The sequence below is a fragment of the Myotis brandtii genome, unplaced genomic scaffold (genome assembly GCF_000412655.1).
Source record: "Myotis brandtii unplaced genomic scaffold, ASM41265v1 scaffold964, whole genome shotgun sequence".
Taxonomy (NCBI): Eukaryota; Metazoa; Chordata; class Mammalia; order Chiroptera; family Vespertilionidae; genus Myotis; species Myotis brandtii.
Genome location: NW_005371989.1, coordinates 194,461 through 201,152, shown reverse-complemented (window position 1 = coordinate 201,152; position 6,692 = coordinate 194,461). Strand labels below are relative to the sequence as shown.

Here is a 6,692-nt window from a genome sequence, read left to right as displayed (position 1 = left end):
GCCCATGGGTTATGCATATATGCACACAAGTTCTTTGGTTGGTCACTTCCCACCCCCCCACCTTCCCTCCCTTCCCTCCGAGATTCTGCATTCTGTGCTATGTAGACCCATATTGTAATTTTCATTTGTCCAAGGGATGGCAGTTTTAATGGAGCTTATTTTTTGTTTGTGGATATTTTACATGAGAGAAATGTACCGGAACTACATTGTATAAAATCCTTTTGCCAGACCTCCCAGAATCTTTCCTAGGCACGGAACATCATTTTTTATTTTTATTTTTTTTTGCAATCCAATACATACTTACGAGGTTTCTTGTTCAGTCAGCAAAGTGCCTTACAATTTTCTTGTTTTTAGTTGAATTTATTGAGGTGATATTAGTTAATAAAACTGTACAGGTTTTAGATACATAGTTCTACAATACATTATCTGTGTATTGTATTGTGTGTTTACCACCCCAAGTCAAGTCTCCTTCCATCATCAGCCTTACAATTTTCATCCCTTTTCTTGAAGACTGGGTTTTAGTGTTTTTGCCAGATTGTTCCAACTGGCATTGTGTCATTGAACGCATATAGGATAGTCCAGAGCAGCTCCACTTTGCGGAGCCTATGGTCAGTGACCCAAACTAAGGTCCCCTTGAGCCTGCAAAGGGAAGTACATGAAGGCTCAGCTTGTTTTTTCTGGGGAGTCTCCCCCTGCAGGTGTCCTACCTGCTCACACCCACCATGGAAGGAGCCTCTATAGCCTGGAGAGCTGGGGGTGCAGGTACACCTGGGGGAGGAGCGTGAAGCTCCTTCTGAGGTTTTAGTTGTGCTTCCCCTGCACCTGTTTCTAGGCATATAGGTTGGAGTTTTGCATCCCCAGTGTGGGTGCACTCAGAGTGTCATTTGTGCACGTGGAGAAAGTCTGTGAAAGTCAGGAGTGTGTGTCCTGGGCTAGGGATTGTGACTTTGGGAGTTCATTTGGGTTAGAACCCGACACTGAATCCAGCTGAGCATTCCTCACTGTGAGCTGAAGCCTGAGAGAGGGAGCGTTTCCATTGTTCCCCGGGGAGAGGAGGGTGTTGGAGCTCCCAGACTTCACTCCTGGGGCTGCTCAGGTTGTCCCTCCCCACCTTCCCCAGGGACAGATCCACTGCAGGGGTTCTGTCTGTCTCAACCTGGAGAGTCTGGGATGTGGAACCTTCTGAAAGTGGCTCTCCTTCTGTCCTGTGGGAAGCAGGCTGCTCATCTGAGCTGATTCCAGTACTTGTTTCTTTTGGTCCTTTATCAACTGAATAGTGCAGCCTTTGACTCTAGTTTCCCTGAGCACTTGGCAAATTTATTCTCTATGTGGGAAATATGATTTTTGGTTTCTTGGGGTTAAACATGTAAGTTGATTGAGAGAGATGATGTTGGTAAGGCAAGTAAATAGTGGAACTAAATAGAATTTTTGTTCCCTTTAAGCAAGAGAACCTGTTGATATGAGATAAATGTATTTAACCTCATTGATCCATTTTTCATTTTTACATCCATGTTTGTTTGTGGGTATTCATGTCCCTAAAGAACATCTATAATAATAAAAGCATGATATGCTAATTAGGCCGGACGACAGACATTCTGGACAAAGCTGAGGCTGCGAGGGAAGCCCGTGTCCCTAGTGCCAGAGGGAAGTTGGTGCCAGCAGCCAGGGGAAGGAAGGCCTACTTCTGCACGAATTTCGTGCATCGGGCCTCTAGTTGAAATTTAAAAGGCGAAAGTAATTGATGTGGCACAACTAAGTCATTATTTCAATTGATGTAAGGAAAAGTAATCAAAGCTTATCTTTAAAATTCCTACTATCTTTTGGAGCATAACTGAAATCCCTAATGCATTATAATATGCTGCTTATTCCTCAAATAACACCTGTGTGAGATATAGAGAAGGGACAAACTAGGATGCAACTTGTCCTTTTAGTTGGCAAGAATTTTGAAATTTTTTATTTTGTGTGGTATATACTTTTTATAATTGTTTATGTTTAAAGGGATCAAATCCTGACAGTACTTTACTATGTACAAAAGTTAAAATTAAAGGACTACTAGATGGTAAAACATGGTGTATATAAATTTCTGAGTTTATCTTAAATTTGTAAGATAGAAAAATCTAACTATGAGGACCCACTGCTCACATATCCTGGTCCTGTAGCAATGTTACTGCAGCCACCCTCAAATACACAGTTTTGATCATTTCTTGGACTTTCTATTAGTGTTTCTTTATATATAAACAAGTCATTGCAAATACATATTTTTCTTACCCATGTTTGTCCTTATAATGAGCAGTCAGACTCCACATTGTTTGGTATTTGCTGAGAGCTTAAGCCTCCCCCTCCCTCTTTCCTTGTTGTCCACTCCTGGACAGGCTGATGCGAAAGTCCAGGGCTCCTTCCTCTGACACTGGCTTCAGATTCCAACCACACAAGCCCCTGTTTGTGTGCAAAATTCTTCTTTGCTTGAGCAACTTTAGTCAGGCTCCTGAACTTTCTCCTAGGCCTATCTTTGCACTTGTAAAACTCTGTTTAACAGGAACCCTGCTAAGTCAGGTGATCCAGAATCCCCCACCCTCCTATCTGACCACCCTCCATGTCTGATAAGGTTCCTCCTCCATCATCAGGTGATGTCTGATCCCCCTGGCCTGTCTATAGTAAGAATCCTGTTTGGTCAGTTTATTTTTTATTTATTTATTTTTTTAAAATATATTTTACTGATTTTTTACAGAGAGGAAGGAAGAGAGATAGAGAGTCAGAAACATCGATCAGCTGCCTCCTGCACATCTCCTACTGGGGATGTGCCCGCAACCCAGGTACATGCCCTTGACCGGAATCGAACCCGGGACCTTTCAGTCCGCAGGCCGACGCTCTATCCACTGAGCCAAACCAGTTTCGGCCTGTTTGGTCAGTTTAGCAGTAATCTTCTAACATCTGATTCTTAGTAATTTTCCATTCACTGATCTCCTACCTGCCCTTAGGCCATGAATTCCCACTTGCCTATGCTGTTCTCAGATTTGAGCCCAGTCTTATTTCTCACCCACTAAGAAATCCTACCACAATTGTCTTTGTACCCATTGAAATGGTTTTGAATACAATGTGCCTTACCATCATTGAGAAGTGCCACTGAATCTTTTTTTCTTTAACACTTCCAGCCACAATAAAATCCCAGGCTAGGCTCTTTTCCTTGCTCTCTGAAGCTTTTTCATAGCTTCTTGAGTAGCCTGCCCTGTCCTCTCAAAGACCTCTATTGTGTAAGTCAAGCTGTATCCTGCCTTCTCCAGGTGTGTGTGTGTGTGTGTGTGTGTGTGTGTGTTTTGGGGGGGTGCACACCAGCATTAATCTCAGCATGGGAACCACGCCTCTGCAGGTGACCATAACAGTTGGCTATGTGAGCAGCATGTCCCCACATGACCACTACTTTGGTCTGTCTCCTCTTGCTTTGACTTGCTCACCTGCTCTGCTGTGAGCTGTGCCCTGTGTGGCATTGCTGAGACTACCAAGCCTCAGTTTGGTGAGCTGCCAACCAGAATATGCAGTTTTGAGAATTTCTAGGCATTTGGGAGCAGGAGTATGGGATTAGGGCCCTCTTTACAGTGGTCCTGGCTTGATGTCTCTACTGGGATTTATCTGTGTCAGAGTGAAGCTGTGACAGAGGCTGGGTTGGCACCAACATACCCCAGGGATCGGGGTAAAAGAGGGTAAACACAACAGTGCAGATGGCCCTATCTAGTTGTCACTTGTGAAAGAGCAGTTAGTTATTCAACAGAGAAAGAAGAGGGGGCAAAGGCAGCCAGTAGGTGGCTGGTTGTGTCCACAGCTCTGCTGTGAGCTGTGCCCTGTGTGGCATTGCTGAGACTACCAAGCCTCAGTTTGGTGAGCTGCCAACCAGAATATGCAGTTTTGAGAATTTCTAGGCATTTGGGAGCAGGAGTATGTTTATGTTTAAAGGGATCAAATCCTGACAGTACTTAAACTCTATAAAATAATTATAGGGAAGCTCCTAACCTAATGGTAGTGTTTTGAGGCCCTCTGGAGGGAAAAAATAGATAAAGACCAGGGTAGAGAGGACACATTCCCTGAAATATATTTAGAGACCAAAAAAAAAAAAAAAAAAACCCAACAAAAACAAACAAACAAACAGGCAAGGACAAGAGGCAGGGAACAAGAAAAAAAAATACTGAAACAGAGATCCATAATTTGATCCAATTGAAAATCTAAAATATACTGAAAGAATCACACAACAAAAAAGATCAAGAGGCACTGTTTAGTTTGGGGGCCTCTACAGCATAGGTTTTGAATAATTTTGCCACCTGCTGTAATATACAAATTCTCATGCAATCAGTACTAGGTCTCAAATTAGTTACATAGGGATCACACTACATGTAAACAAGGTGCCATTGATAATGTTAGTGGGGTCACTAAATGCAAATAGGGGACAAATGGGCATGCCTCACCTAACCATCTTAGAACACATCTCTTGCCTAAGTTATCCTTGGTCATAGCACCCATTGTCATTAAGGAGCCCATAGTGAACAGGAAAACTCCAAACCAATGGTTCAGCTATACCAGCGGTTCTCAACCTGTGGGTCACGACCCCTTTGGAGGTCGAACGACCCTTTCACAGGGGTCGCCTAAGACCATCGGAAAACACATATATAATTACATACTGTTTTTGTGATTAATCACTATGCTTTAATTATGTTCAGTTTGTAACATTGAACTTGGGGGTCACCACAACATGAGGAACTGTATTAAAGGGTCTCGGCATTAGGAAGGTTGAGAACCACTGATCTATACTAATAAAAGCCTAGATGGCGTCAAGCCCTCAAGTGCGACTGTTGTCATAAGATGGCCGTGTGCACAGCGGAGGTGGGGCCTGGCGGCCACTCCGTACAGTGAAACCTGGGGGTCCCATGGCTCTGCGCAGCGCGGAGGAGGGCTGGTCCCAGTGTCTCCGCCATCTCGTGTGGAGGAGGCAGGTCCCAGCAGAGGAGGCGGGTTGCGGCAGGGGAAGGCAGTTGTGGGCTTGATCCCCAGTAGGGGGTGTGCAGGAGGAGGCAGCCTATCAATGATTCTCATCATTGATGTTTCTCTCTCCCTCTCTCTTCCTCTCTGAAATCAATAAAAATATATGTTTAAAAAACCCCACAAAAACAGTTCCTTAAAAAAAAAATTGGGCCTTGAAAGACTGAAACAATCATATAAAACATATTAGTGAAGAAGTGATTATTCCCAGTGATTATTTCTTATAACAGCTGAATTTGGCTTGTTCTTAAACCTGGGAAGAATGAATAATACCTCACAGTGGATTATCACAACCTGGAGGCTGCGTTTACACCAAATAAGGCCCTAGACCCAGAAACCTTTTATTTCTGATATTATTAACTTGAATCTGTTCTCTTCTTTTCTTAGTCTAGCTAAAGGTTTGTCAATTTGGTTTATAGTTTCAAACAACCAATTTTTATTTTCTTTGAGTAATTAATTTTATTTTGTACTTTTATATATTTTTATGTTACTGATTAGCATCTTTTCATTTCAGTTTGAAATCCTAGTAGCATTTCTTATAAAGCAGGTCTGTGGTGATGAGCTCCCTCAGCTTAGATTTGTTTGCAAAAGTCTTTCTCTTTTACTCATTTCTGAGGGACAGCTTTGCTGTGTACAGTGTTCTTTGTTTTATTTTTTTGCCCATCCAAACACTTTGCTTTATTGCCTTTTTTTCTGCGCCCTCCCCAGCTTTATTGAGGTATAATTGACAAGTAAAACTGCAAGATAATGTGTACATCGTGGTAAATTCATATGCATTGTACAGTGTTCTTGGTTGGCACTACTTTCAATGTTTGGAGTATATCATGCCACCCTCTCATGTCCTCAGTTTTCTGCTTAGAAATCCGTAAAAATGGAGGTTCCCTTGTAAATGATGTGTCACTTTCCCCTTCCTACTCTCAAAATTCTCTTTGTCTTTGATTTTGGGTAATTTGCTTATAATACACCTTGGTGGGGTCTTTTTTTTATTATTCAATCTGTTCCAGGATCTTTGAGTTTTATGTATTTGGATGTCCATCTCTCTCACAACATTTGGGAACGTTTCTGCCATTATTTATTTAGGTAAGCTTTTTACCCATCACTCTCTCTCCTCTGGGATTTTTATAATGTGCATATTATTTCTTTTTCTGGTGTCACCTAATCATGTAAGCTTTCTTCATTCCTTTTGATTTTATTTTTTATCTTCTAACTGGATAATCTCCTTTTTTGGAAATCAATTATAGAGATTTACTCAAGGGTCTTAGAGTTTGCAAACTGGGAACATAATCAGGCAGAAACCCTGGTGGTGTTTAAACTCCAAATATTTGAGTGTTTTTCAATGTCTTTCTGGTATTAGTTTCTAGATGAATGCCTTTGTGGTCTGAGAGCATATTTTGTATGATTTCTATACTTTCAGATGTGTTACTGTGTCATGTCCCAGAATGTGTTATGTCCTCATGAATTTTCAATGTGAACTTGAAAAGAATGTGTATTCAGCTGTTGTTTGATTAAGTATTAAATTTTTAAATTAAATCCAGTTGTTTGATGCCACTCTTCAATTCAACTGTTGCTTTTCTAGTCTGGCCAGTTGTGGCTCAGTGGTTGAGCGTTGCAACCTATGAACCAGGAGGTCATGGTTCGATTCCTGGTCAGGGCACATGCCTGGGTTG

General features: G+C 41.9%; 1 protein-coding gene across 1 annotated transcript in view; it reads left to right on the top strand.

Moving 5' to 3' along the window:
- LOC102262069 (zinc finger protein 14-like) overlaps positions 1-6,692 on the top strand; it is a 48,852-nt gene that overhangs the window by 884 nt on the left and 41,276 nt on the right.